The 14,443-nt window shown below is 42.3% G+C and overlaps 1 protein-coding gene across 3 annotated transcripts in view; it reads right to left on the bottom strand.

Moving 5' to 3' along the window:
- The window catches only part of NCK2 (NCK adaptor protein 2), a 127,877-nt gene that overhangs the window by 56,458 nt on the left and 56,976 nt on the right, over positions 1–14,443 (bottom strand). For all 3 annotated transcript variants that reach the window (XM_025039100.1, XM_015596304.2, XM_006920796.3), the window contains exon 3: positions 5,420–5,602. The gene's annotated coding sequence lies outside the window, so the exon portion shown is untranslated. The remainder of the gene's footprint in view (positions 1–5,419; positions 5,603–14,443) is intronic.

Below are 14,443 nucleotides of genomic sequence, written 5' to 3'. Positions count from 1 at the left end.
ATTTGATAAATTTGAACCTATGCATACGCCTTGATATCATCACCACAAACATGATAATAAACACGTCCATCATCTCCAAAACACTGACCTGTTCAAGGTCTCGTCTGCTAATACACCCCATGCCCTGCAACATACACACATGCAGTAGAGATATACTTTTTGTTTTTCTGGAGGAGGGAGATTGAGAAAAAACACTGCCTTTCCTAATTTTGGAACCTCAGCTGCAGCAATGGCCTCACTGAAAGCTCTGTGTGATCTGTTTCTTTGTATTGTTCTCTCTCATCTGTATCATCTACATGCCTGGTCCAGAGACTCAAGGTGAGACAGTGTGCCTACAATCCAGCGTGCAGACTGCGTCACAGGTCACTGTCCTATGCCATACCCAATGTGGCAAGTAAAGCAACCTCTACCAGTTCATTTCCTTCTTTTATAAAAAAAAGGGGGGGGGGCAGTAGCCACATCACCTAGTTTTACAGACAATTTATAAAAATTCATATAAAAATTCCTTTGTAAACTTTAAGGTATAATTCAGAGAATAGTGGAGAAATGACTGGAATGTATGAATTCAGCTTCTACAATCTGTCACAGGGGAGGAAAAACGGGTGTGTGTGTGTGTGTGTGTGTGTGTGTGGTGTCAGGGATTTGCTTTATCTGTTTTTAATTTGTTTCTCCTGCTTTCTCGGAAACCGCACTGCTAGGACATGCTGGCAATGTTATCTAAGATAGAAAAAAAATGCCTGGCTAAACTTTGATCATCACTCCATCTATCAGAAAATGATGTTTCATTGAGTACATAAAAAACTGTTTATTGCCATTCCTGGTTATATACAGAAGCTTTGCTCTGTATAAAGGTGCTGTAAGAAAAATAATGAACTCAAAATGGATTAAAGACTTGAACATAAGACCTGAAGCCACGAAACTCCTAGAAGAAAACAGAGGGAGTAAGCTCCTTGACATAGGTCTTGATGATAAATTTTTGGCTTTGACACCAAAAACAAAGGCAACAAAACAAAACAAAACAAGCTAACTAACAAAAAAACCCAAGGGGGACTACCTCAACCAAAAAGCTCTACTCAGCAAAGGAAACCATTATCAAAATGAAAAGGCAATGTATGGAATAGGAGAAAATATTTGCAAATCACATCTGATAAGAGGTTAATACCCCCAAAATATAAAGAACTCATATAACTCAGCAAAAATATCCAAACAATCCAATTAAAATGGAAAGAATATCTGAATAGACATTTTTCTAAGGAAGACAAACAAATGGCCAGAAAGTACATGAAAAGGTGCCCAACATCAGTAATCATTAGAGAAACGCAAATCAAAATCACACTGAGCTATACCTCACACCTGTTAGAATGGCTGTCATTCAAAGGACAAGAGATAAGTGTTGGTGAAGCTGTGGAGAAGAGGGAACGTTTTGTGTACTGTTGGTGGAAATGTAAATCGGTGTAGTCACTATGAAAAACAGTATGGAGTTTCCTTAAAAAAATTTAAACATAGAATTACCATGTAATCCAGCAATGCCTAGTTATATATCCAAAAGAAATGAAAACAGGATATTGAAGAGATATTTGAGCTTCCATGTTCATTGCAGCATTATTCACAATAGCCAAGATATGGAAACAACTTAAGTGTCCATCAACAAATGAATGAATAAAGATACGTTATGTACATACACGTATATATGTATATACTTGTGTATAAAGATGTGATATATGCACACAATGTACGTGAGCACACACACAATAGAATATTATTCAGCTATGAAAAAGAAGGAAATCCTCTTATTTTTTACAACATGGATGGACCTTGGGGGCATTATGCTAAGTGAAATAAGCCAGACAAAGACAAATACTGCATGGTATCACTTATATGTGAAATCTTAAAAAAAAGTCAAACTCATAGAAATAGAGAAGTAGTGAAGAGGTTCCCAGGAGCTGGGGTGTGGGGGAAATAGAGGTTGACAAAAGGGTATAAACTTTTAGCTATGGACGAATAAGTTCTGAGAGTCTAACGTAAAACATGGCGACGATAGTCAAGAATACTGTGTTACATAACTGAAATTTGCTGAGAGCGTAGAACTTCATCATTCTCACAAACATAAGGATAGATATGTGGAGTGATGACGGATGTGTTAATTAATCAGATGGTGGGAATTTTCTCATAATGCATACAGATATCAAATCACGATGTACACTTTAAATATCTCATAATTTTGTCAATTACACCTCAATAAAGCTTAAAAAATGATGCGTGCAGGATTGCTGCTAACATTTATAATCTGGATAGACATACCAGAAACTGACAGTTTGTGAAATCCAGGTGTCATTTACTCAGAATGAGTCTTGTCACCTAAGCTACCATCTATCCCCACCCCCCATCTCACCAACATCCTTCTACCCACTAGGCTTCTCTCCTAAAAATGTCTCTAAAAAGTTTTTCAAAAGATTAAAAATCTTTGGCATAGCATACAAAGCCATTCATATTTTCCATTCCCAGTAAATGCTAGCCAGTCTCCAAAGACAGTGAATCACAGTCTATTTTCAATTATACAGGAAGAATTAAGTGCAGATTTAACATTGGTTAACAATTTCAATGTGAAAGGAAGGGGTTTGCCACCATGCTCTTCCCTTGGTCTCCACGCCCCGATATGGGCTGGATCCAGGCCGGGGAGTCTCGAAGACCTGCTCCTTAACCTCAAAGGGCAGGGGGCTCCTAGAGATGAAAATAGATATAGGGCAGGGAAATGTGCCACCTAGAAACAGGGCTTTGGGGACCCGACTCAGTCCCCTCTGAGATGAGCCTGGACACCCCCACTCTCCTCAAACTGCTTCCCTTGGCCCAGGCCCAGGTGTAGGTCTAGCTGGGACTGCACAAACCTAGAGCACCTAGGAACTGGAAAATGTGCCTGAGGCTGACGTCCCACCTACCACTTCACCAGGCTGCATTTTTATTCTTTCCAAGACCTGCCAAATGGTAAAGCTGACCGAGCTAACACTTTCCCTGCTGGCACTTGCTCAAAGGCCACTGTCCAAACACGTATATGCCTGGTCCCCTACTGTTAATGCTTGAATGACCTGGAGACTCTAGGACTCACTAGCTAATCCATCCAGACTGCCCTGTGCCTAGGGCACCCATTATGCCTCTGTCCACACATCTCCTCACTCTTTAAAATTCACTCCAAACACAGCATCCTCTGGTTTTTCCAGGCTCCGCTCTGAGAGTCAGTTCGCCCTCAGTTCAGCACCAGAGACTCACTGTAAGAACATCACCTACGGCAGTTAGCACAAGCCCCGAGCTGTCAGGGTCCTGCCCCATGCCCCAAGGCCGTGGGAAACAGTATCTGGAATTGTATTTTATCTATTTTTGGAGCTGCTAAAACACAGTGTAAAACAGTCACTGCAAGAAAAATAGCTTAGAACCCAGCTGGTGCTCACAATAAACATTTATTACATGAATGGCTACATCTAATGATTGTCCCACTGAATATTTTTCTAAACCACGAAAGTAATTTTCGGGAAGTAAATTCAGGGTTTCGGTGTGGATCTCATGAACTTAAAATAACATTTCTTTAAAATTCTACAGGTATAAATATTTCTAAGTGCATTTTCATGATAATCTATGTGTGGCTTTCTACCTAATCACACCCGAGCATCACTTCTTGTTTACACGACAGTAACGGACTCTGGCTGGGTATCTGTGCAGCCACGCTGCCTTGAGTGACCTTGGTAGTCCACTGACTACTACTTTATGAAAGAAGACTCTGATCATAACTTAATGTCACTGACAATCAAGAACTTTCTAAAGAAGCACTGTCAGACTCTGTTATTGATGAATTACTAATGAAGTCTGATGATCAGATGTGAAGATTTGCACGAATATCCAGCTTATATTGCCATGAAATATAAATGCGGCTGCATTTATAAATGAATAAGTCTTAAAAGCTTCCACTGCAATGACAAATAAAAAAATTGAGTCACCATGGGTAAGAGGTTTTTTGTTTTGTTTTGTTTTTAATGAAATGGAAATCTCCTAGGATTGGACATGAAGCAGCCCAGTGGTGTCTGACTTACATAAGATCTGGAAGAGACACCGGGGAGTGCCCTGTCATTGCAGGAGGAGATGTAAGCTGGTAAGGGCAGGTCAGATCAGCATAAGGTGCAAGGGGAGGGAGGACAGAGCAGGGCTTGGAATCAGGCTGCACAACACGAGCCCCCCGCTCTCCATTCCAAACCAGGGCCTAGACCAGGACATCGTAATGAACAAAACGTTAAATAAATGGGACAATGTGTCATTTTCTCTAAAAGAAATCATGAAAGATAATAAGGCGAAGGCACTCAGACACTCAATCCTACCCTTACAAAAGGGTGTTACATATTAATTCTACGCTGTTCTGGTTTACATACATCAAAGGGGAACATAACTGAAATTAAGAAGTCCCCCCCGCACCAAAGAAAAAAAGGTGATCGAGGAGAAAAAAAAAAACACAATTACAAAACTTTCAGTAGTCGTTTTAGAACAAATGAAAGAAAATTCTATTTATACTAAACTAATAAATTTATAGAAATCATACCAAGAGAATTTGCAGTCCAAAGTTACTGATTCAAAGATAGTTTAAAAGAATTTGTAAACAGCAGAAGCAAAGTAAGGTTTGAAGGAACGTTGATGACTTGGTGTTATCTCTACAGGTGCCTCTGTCCTCTGGAGGTGAGACTGCATCTTCTCATAAAGCACTCCTTACGGCTGAGCCAGAGGGGAAACACCGGGTTACCTGGACTACCGGACAGCATTTCTTATATTCTAAATCAAAGGTCCCAATGCGTACGTGAGGGCTAAGAAATCCTTCTGCTGTGCGGAGACATGTTTTTGTTCAGCATCTGTTATTCTAGGGCCCCTGGATCTCAGAATCCACATGCTGTGCTACAGATATGGTTTTGTTTTAACACACACACATAGATTTCTCATACCAACAGCTAAAACTTTCCTCAGAATCCTTTACCTGTCTGCATCTTTTGATGTAGACATCTCTGCATCAAAGTTGAAAAGAAACCTTCACTAGACTGACAGCACCTGAAGGCAGCACTCACTCATCTTGTTGCCCCCAGTGTAGCACACAGAAGCCCGGCTCACCTGGGCTCAAGAACTACCTGCTAGGCAAAAGATCCGAGACGTGAGGCTGTTTCATAGGTTGAAGGAGCCTGCACTCCGCTTCCTGGCTACCCAGGCTAAAGCAGGAACAATGAATCCAATCTTTGAATCAAGGCCCTTGAAAATCGAAATTTTATGTGGTGTATCAAATCAGGGCTACATTTATTGCCATTTTGCTAATGTAAAACCTACTCTGCAAATTGAGCATTTGAGGCCAGAGAAGCAACTTACCCCACCTGTTTTAAGTAGAAAACCACATACTTACCTTTGGCGCTCAGTTACGAGATGGCTGGCAAAACACACAACTCCACAAAAGGTGAATTTTTCAGCTGATTACTCCTCTGAAGTTACAAAGCTGCAGAAATTCTCCAAATTCTCAAGTACAAGTCAAATCTCGGCAGAGACTTACGATCTGGAAAATCACTTGTAGAAGAGGAACATAGGAAATCTGAAAAGAGACAGAAAGAACCATATATTAGGACTGCCTTGCTTGATTTTAGGTAAGCTTGAGAAATAACTGAGTATTTGCCTGAAGCTAATATTTCTAATAAAGCCCAGAAAAAAAAAAAAAAGCCACTTTGTATCTACTTATCTCTATCTAAACAAACACACTCCCACCTCGCTACTTTCTACTCCCTGGATCAGCTCTCAGGCCACGGTCAAGGGGAGGTCAACCACATGCTCTGTGGAGGGAAGGGATGGGGAGGACGGGGACAACCATCCATAAATGAGGGACCCTAAGTTCTTCTTCCAGCCCTCCTACCTCACAGCCCCAACCCACACCCTTCAAAGGCTGCCAAAAACAGAAGGGAGACTGCCAAGTGGGAAGGAAGCCAGTCTGGGAGCCTGACTAGTGAGACAGGTTGCAGAGAGCATGGATATTACCTAGGGACGCGTTCCTGTCTAGGAGTCTCTTGCACTGGCCATTTACTGAGGGAGGCCTACAGGAAATCTGAGAAGAACGTTCCCAAACCACAAGAAGTTAAGCCAAGAGAAGCCTGGCAGAGGTGACCTGCAGCTCTCTCCCTCCTGGGTGTGGAGTGTGCTGTCGCCTTGTGTTCTCTCACTTGGGTAACTACTTTCAGCCCTTGCCTAACATCTTTGAGGGACCCTCAAGCTCTGTGGACCTCCGAGTGAGTTCACTGACATTTTTAATTACATTTCAAACCCACAGGGATCTGTCCTGACAGTTCACTCAGAGAAGATCTATTAATTCATCCCTAGCGTGATTATGACCCAAAACGTTAAATACCCCATAGAAAAAATCGAATTCTATTTTAGTCACATAGAAAAAGATAATTCAAGCAGGGCTATCATAAAAATGTTATAAGGCAAGTTCATAAATTTTGATTAAAAATTTCATTCTCCTTTATGTATTCTCTAGTATTATCTTAAAGGCTGTATGATTTTTTTAAAAAAACTATGATTTAATGCAAGGAAAAGGTTATAACCAAATACAATGGGAATACTAGAATTGGGCAAGATGGTAAACGTATACGAGGCTGACTATGCCCGTCTCTCTGCTGAGTGTTTACAACAAAATGACAGGTTCTCTCGAAATGGAATTTTTGATGTCTGGACTGATACCAAGGATTCTTATTTTTCACTGCTGGCCTTATACAAAAAGCCACCAAATAAACACAGCCATGCCCACAAATACCGCCTTTGTATTAGTATATTCTGGGGTTCTTTTAGACGTAAGTTTTACTTTTAAAGTTTTAAATGGAAAGTGAATGTGCCTGAAGTCAGATCTCCCTAGACCAACGTGAGGGGATGTTGGGGTGACATCAGATTGTCCAAGTTCGGGCCTCCTTCTGCATGCGCCACGCTCACAAATGCAACATCTGACACCCCTAATCACCTGCCAGGGTAGACAGAAATATCCACTTTTACACAGGAGTTAATTTCTCAGGGAGGTTCAAGGTTTTCCTTCACAGGCTGCAGAGTTAGGAATGCAGGCCTTTAACACTCTAGATCCACCAGAGCAACAATGAAGCTACTTAGAAGCAACTCACATACCAGCCCAAAGGGAAAGACCAATGGCTTGGATCCGAGTCCTCTGACACAGGGTGTGGTGGACAAGACAGAAAAATGGTACGAAAAGAGCGGGGTCTGAACCAGGGGAGAAGCGCCAATCAAAGTGACACCCTTTTAAAGCCCATTTAAAGGTGCTGACGGCCACCTGGGATTCAGGTATGAAACATTAAGGTTGCAGTGTTGTCCTTGAGAAAAACATTTCACCGACAAACTCAATGCACTAAGCAGACACCTTAAATAGAAAAAAAAAAAACCAAAGTGCTCGATATCTGTCTTAGTGGGTTTAAGTGACGTCTACCCACTGCCTATGTTTAGTGTGGTAACCCCTTGCTCAAAACCTGTTAAGGACGAGTACTGCAAATCAGGGCCTAAGAAGAATCTGTGATCTAAAGCCATCACAAAAGCACACACTTTTGTGCAAAAAATAACCTCAGACCACAAGACAAGTATAACAAGGCCCAAGGTCCCTGGGACTGCAGAAGGTCCTCACCCAATATTCATTCACACAGCCCGGTGCAGGCAGATGGGGACATCTGAAACACTGTATGCTTTCCTTTAAAACTATTTCTCCACTAGCACCATGGGCATCTCCCTTTAGAAACAAGAGAGAAGGAAGGAGGCGTGGAAAGGAATGAACACTAACACAAAAAGTATTTTTTTCTCCACATTAACTTGGATCCTTAATAATACAAAACTGTAACCATTGCAAAACCCAAGGGATTAACTAAATTCTCTGTAACACTTGAGATTTTTTTTTCTCAACTATGTTTTGAAACGCCCGAGCCACCTGATCTGGGGCTCTCCATCATCTTTCCGGCGCTGAGCTGCCCAGGCCTCAGCACCTCGGTCTGCAAACCCAGGAGCACTGCCTGCCTAGGCACGGGGCCTGCCACCAAGACGAGCGCTGTCCCAGTCCAAATTCCTAGTAGCTGCCGCAGCACCAGGCACAATGTCTAGGTGCCCTGGGTTACCTTCCAGCCTTTGTATGTCATGGGGAACAGAGCTGACATCCATCACTAATGCGCTTTCCTCTGGTGGAGCGTAGCTGCCGCAGCACCAGGCACAATGTCTAGGTGGCCCTGGGTTGCCTTCCAGCCTTTGTCTGCCATGGGGAACAGAGCTGACATCCATCACTAATGCCCTTTCCTCTGGTGGAACCACTAAGGGCTAATAAGAGGGTATGTGCTCCATTCTGTTGGAGGCCCGAAACGGAGCCTTTTGGTCACGATAATGCTGGACAACTGCCCTGCTTACTTTAGAGCTGGCAGATTTGCCTGGATGACTTGAATCTCAAAGGCTCATTTTCAGAGATGATCTCACCTCTCCTCTCCCCACCTCGCAGAGACAGAGTAATAGGAGAGAGGACATGAGAGTGTCCTGGTCTCAGGTCCCTGGTCCACCTTCACTGCAGCCGCATCCACCATCATCTGGGAGATAAATCTTATTGTTCAGCTCACCAACCAAACCACCAGACACCCACAGCCAGAATTTGAACCCATGCTGGTCTGATTTCAAAGTCTAGCCATGCTTTCTCCTCACGAAGATCACCAATCAAGGTGATTTCAGTCCTGAGACTCAGGCAAAGATCGGTTGCCGCTGCCATATGACTTGAGCATCTGCTACGTTGCGGGGCCAGCTCTGGCCTCTCAAATCTGGCAGGGGCTGAGTTATGCTGTGACAAAGGAGCAAGCCCACAAATGCACACAGCAGCAAACTTCCAAAGGTACTTAACTTCCACAGGTAGTTTCCTTTAGATGTTAATGCAGGGGGGAAAAAAAAAAAAACCACCCTGATGGGGTTAGGGCTACACACAATCTAAAGGCTGCAGGTTACACCAGGAGTGCATCACATTTGCATCGTATATATGCCAAACATGCCAAGAGAACCACCCAGACTCCTAACCTGCAGGCAGAACTAAAGGCAATTGTCTTTCTTCTTTTATTTAAAAATAAAGAAAAAAAAAAAAAAACACCCATGTGATTACGTTATAGACCTCTGAGCTTACAAATGCATTTGCCCTTTTTTCTCCACCCGCCCCCCCTCACCCGCCACACCCCTATGTGACAATTCTCTTCAGACCAAGTAGACACCAAGGTGGGTGTCCAGTTCAGAATAAAAATGGAAGGTCAGTGCCTGACCACAAGAGCATGTGGCCAGGGCTGCCTTGGTGACCTGCGGCAGAACTAGCTATATTTCATTCTTACTGAACTATCTGATGGAAAACTTTATTCAAGGGGGAAAATGCTGGTTTCAGACATTGAACAAAGCTACATAAGAGTTTCCTTGAATGTTCTGGCTAAAGTTCAAGGCTGCTTTCCTCCCCCATGTGCACTAGTACAGGGTAGCTTGGAAATGCTTATTGAGCTGACACTCAAAGGCTCCCAGGGATGCGTCTCAACCACGCTTTATCATCCGTGCGCAGTGGCTCCCAGTCAGGGCTCGGCGAGCACTGAAGACCGCAAGCTAGTTCTCCAAGTTAAAAAAGTCCCACTGGAATTAAGATTCTTACTCAAGAGAAAACTGTCCTGAATAGGAAAAATATCAAGGTTTTCTGCACGGGGCTGGAATTATGTCAGTTCCAAAGGATATCACCGGTTATCAGCTGATAAGTTAATAAAATGGGGGAGGGAGGAGTACTAATTTCTAACTTTCTGTACAGCCTCAAAGAGACAGCACATGTTGCTGAGGTGGATGTGTGGAGAGGAAAGTAACTGGTTACATGTTAAGCTCTGAGGGTTCCATGTTCAGAAATACTGAAGATTTTCTGCCTTCAAGTGTCCCAGGCCTGATAAAAAAAAAACAGACAGCAAGCAGAGGGTCAGCTACATATAATGAGAACAGAAAAGGTGGCCAGAGGCCATGGATCAAGAGACCAGAGGTCCAGACCTGGCTCAGCCACCAACACCCTGTGGGATTCTGGGCCTCAGTTTCCTCATCCACGACCGGGCGCTCCCTCAGCTCCAATTCTGTAGCTTTGAGGCATGTGGGAATAGACTTGAAAATGGTCAAAGATCGATGATGTGGTGCTAAACATTAATTAAAACTTATCTAAAGTACCATGACAAAAAAAGTCATAATGCAAATCTTAGTAGGAATTTAAATTTTATAGTCTGCAGCCTAAAAATCCAAACGGATAGGAATTTGATTAGTGACACCGTTTCCAATGGTTTGTAAAGATTTTTGTGTATATATTTGATGCTAACCTCTTAAATATAACATATTCCATTCTCCAAAAGTTCTGTTGAGGTGTTACTCTTAAGACTTTCGCCCTGGTCCAAACCATAGTTTTCAGAATCAGCACAAACACCTTTCTACACATCTTGACACTGTAACTAGACAACAGAACATTTTTTAAAGTTCCCCAGCATTTTTATTAAGCATCCACAGTATTTAGTCATTGCCCAGGTAACTAATTACACAACCAATAAAAAGCACGCCGACAAAAATAAACCTTAAACTGTACCTATTGAATTAAATGTGTACAGCCCCCCTTTTTAAAAAAAAAAAGACAGAAGGAAAGACAGAAAGAAAAAAGGCAGACAGACATACCAGACATATCTGAGATCACTTCGATGTACCAAGTGATGCAAAGTTCTCCTCTATGAATATGCATAAGCATTATCTTGATTATTTTGCTGAAGTTTGTGTCCCTTACCTTTTGGGGATGAAGAAGTGGAAGAATGAAGGAAATGGCAAGAAAGGCCAAGGTCAACAGCAGGATGGGGTGAGCAAATCCCGTTTTTCTGTCTCTTCTCTGTTGCCTACCTCTCCCGATGTCCCTCTCTTTTTTTTTTTTTTAAACAGAATCTTGAAAAACTGGCAGGAAGGCCAGGTACAAGCTGTTGACAGTGGTTACGATAAACTTCCGGGGTGGAGTATTATTTTACTTTAAACTTTATTCTTTTCTGTAACATTTTTGCAACTATGTTTTGCTTTAGTAATTAAGACAAAATGCTGTTAGAATTTCTGCTTTCTGCATTTGTCTTCACTGCAGTGTTCTGAGCAGGGAACCTTGGCCTGGACAGAGGAGGGGGCTCTTCCCCCCTCCCCGCCCCCAAGCATCGCTGAGAGCATCCTCCACAGCACCCCTCCTCTCCTTTCCTTGTTCTGTCTTCATCCCAGATCCCCACCGCCTCCATCTGGAAAGCCCACCTCTTCTTCACCCTCTCATCTTTGGGAACACTCCCTTCAAACTCTCTCTCTACTCTCTGCCCACCCCACCCCAGGGCTCAGGGGGCGGGGTGAAATTCCACCCTCTTCAAGAGGATGTTTGAGCCCCTTCCCCTGGGAAGAATTGCCTGATGCCTCCAGGTCCCTCAGACATTTTCCTTCTAGGTTCCTTTAGCAACTTATAGCGCTATTACACCATGCAGCTGTGTATATTCCCTCTGAATTGTATCCCCCAAATTTGTATGTTGAAGTCCCAACCCCCAGTACTTCAGAATGTAACGGTATTTAGACACAGATCTCTAAAGAGGTGATTAAGTTAAAATGAGGCTGGTGCTAATCCAATATGACTAGTGTCTTTAATAAAAAGAGGAAGAGACAACCAGGGACACACAAGCACAGAGGGACAACCATGCGAAGAGGCAACAAGAGGGTGGCCATCTGCAAGCCAAGGAGAGAAGCCTCAAGAGAAACCAAACCTGCCAACACCTCGATCTTTGATTTCCAGCCTACAGAACTGTAAGAAAATAAATTTCTGCTTTTTTAAGCACCCAGTCTGTGGTGTTTGATTACAGCAGCCCAAGCAAACTAACAAACCATCTCCTTCACTAGATTGTCAACCCACGAAATCTCACCACAAAAAAACACATACAATAGGAACTTGAAAAACATGTCCTAAATGAATGCAAGAAGGAATGGATGCAAAGAAACAAAAACAAACCACCAGACAATCCACCATAGTGCATCTTCCGGCTTCCTTCCTCCTGGGCAGGAAGGAAGTTTTTGCTCACCTATTTTTTCTTTAAAACCCACTTTAAATATTTGTCACTGCTGAGAACACATTTCTGATCCTCCAGAAGGTGTGTCTTCCCTCCCCTGTGCAAAGCCCTACTGCAGCATTCATCAAACTGTAACATAATCATCATAATTTGCATTTTAGTGGAGATGTTTAACCAAATGCAAAATAGAGAGGATATATCTTCCCAGGTACCTTAGCACTCAATCTCAAAAATTACGGACCTATAGCCACCTCACCCCTCACTAGGTGACTTTAAAACAAATCCCACACAGACATTATTTTATCTGTGAACACTTCAGTGTATGTGTGGCCAATGGATAAGCACGACTCCATCATTACACCTAAAATAATTACTTATCCCTTAATATAAACCTCATATCACTTAATGTTCCAATTTTCTCAATTGTCTTGTAAATGTATTTTTACAGCTGATTTATTTGAATTGGGATCCAAATAACGTTCACGAATTATAATTTCTTGTATGTCTCTCGGGTCACTTTAAACCTATTTTATTTTAATGACAATTTGTTGAAGAAACTGGGTCATTTGTGCTGCAGAACACCCAGCATTCTGCACGTTGTGGATTGTGTTTCACTGCCACTTTACATGTTCCCCAGCCTGGCATTTCCTGTAAAAGGGCAGTTAGCATTAGGGACTCCTTAAATGTGAGGAGACTTTCTCAAGGGCAGGACAGGGGTCCTACACTGACTGCACGCTTGGTACCAAGAAGCAACCTGACTGATCAATGATTTAGTAAATGCCAAAACAAATTGGAGGTGCTAATGTATCAGCGAGTCCAGCTCTCCTCCTGCTTCCAGTTTTAAGCAGGATATTTCCCAGGGTCAAGGGCATGGTGCATCCCCTCTGAAAGTAAGAAAAAGCCACACTCTACCCTTCCAACTGAGAAAAACTATATAAAATTTAAGGCTAAAAGTTATAAAAGAATCTAAGCATTGAATGACATCATGTTCTTCTCCTTTTAAAGATTTTTTAAAAAGTAACCATCTCGGACAGGTGAGTGCTGAGTTGGGGCTCCAGGTGGTGTAGGTTCACAGATGGACATACTCATGCACCGGAGAAAGGTAGCATTTCATGCCCCAAACCACCCTACTAAGAAAAACGATGCCATCTGACACTCAAGTCAATTACATACAGATATTCATTGTATGGTACCAAACAGTTTTTCCCTATATTTTTCTATAAAAAATTACACTTTTTTCTACAAAAAACACTCCTCTGTTTTAAAAAAGCTAAGATCTATCTATAGTGGAATTATTCAAATCAGAAACCTTTACTTCCCCTGCCCTTCAAGTACAACACCTCTGTTATTTTAGAGCCACACTTTAATTTTAGAGAGGACACTAAATCTGCTAAGCCTGCATGTGCATCACAGGATGGAACCCTCTGGAGAGAGCTGTTCTAGTAGGTCAGGTCAGGGGCTGGGATTAAGGTGCTGTGTCTCCAAGTGAGCAGGATATACAGATGGATGCAAGTTTGAGTATTCCAGGGACCTGAAAGATTGAGATCACACCACTGGCCTTTAAGAAACCAGAACATGAGGGTTCGAGATACAATGCTGTACAGCAATTACATGAAGGTACTGGGTTAAAAAAGATTGGGACTAGCCCCTGACCCTTGGTATTTGAGAAGCCCTGGAGCGTAGAGAATCATCAAGCTCTGGAGAAAAGGGCTGAGAATGACTTTGTGGGAAGGTTGTTGTTTAATTTTGTAACTTACTGGTAACTAAAAAGCATCTTACAGAATGCACTGGCTTCTAAGAAACTGTGAGGGAAAAAAATCTCCCTGGATTTTATCCTATTTCACTTCTGATGGGTGCCGAATTAACTTGATTTATTTCTCCCATTTTAGAGTAGGGGTGATACTCATATTCGAGTATCCATACACTTATTAGCATAAAAGTCCATAAGATGAGGTACAAAGTAGGAGCTGAGTAAATTCAATTTTCCCATTAAAAAAAAAAAAAAGATCTAATAGTTATAAAAATCTAACTTACAAAGAACAAAACTATGATTATTCCAATTGAATAGAAATTTTGATATCACTGTTTTTAAAGGATATTTAGCTGCTTTTGAATATTCCTTAAATGGTCAAAGTATGTTCACCCACATTTTCCCCAAATGCCTGATCCTTTCACAATTCTGCACCCTTGTGTCTAGTGTTTCTCCCCACAGAGCGGGACAGCTCCATCCCTCCAGCCTCCAATGCCATCATCCCACCGAATCCAACCTGTTGTTCGGGAATGAACTAACACGTTCCCTCTTCTGG

Source organism: Pteropus alecto, unplaced genomic scaffold, assembly GCF_000325575.1.
Source record: "Pteropus alecto unplaced genomic scaffold, ASM32557v1 scaffold288, whole genome shotgun sequence".
In the NCBI taxonomy this organism is placed as follows: Eukaryota; Metazoa; Chordata; class Mammalia; order Chiroptera; family Pteropodidae; genus Pteropus; species Pteropus alecto.
Note: the sequence above shows the minus strand (reverse complement) of the source record. Positions and strands in the feature narration are given on the sequence as shown.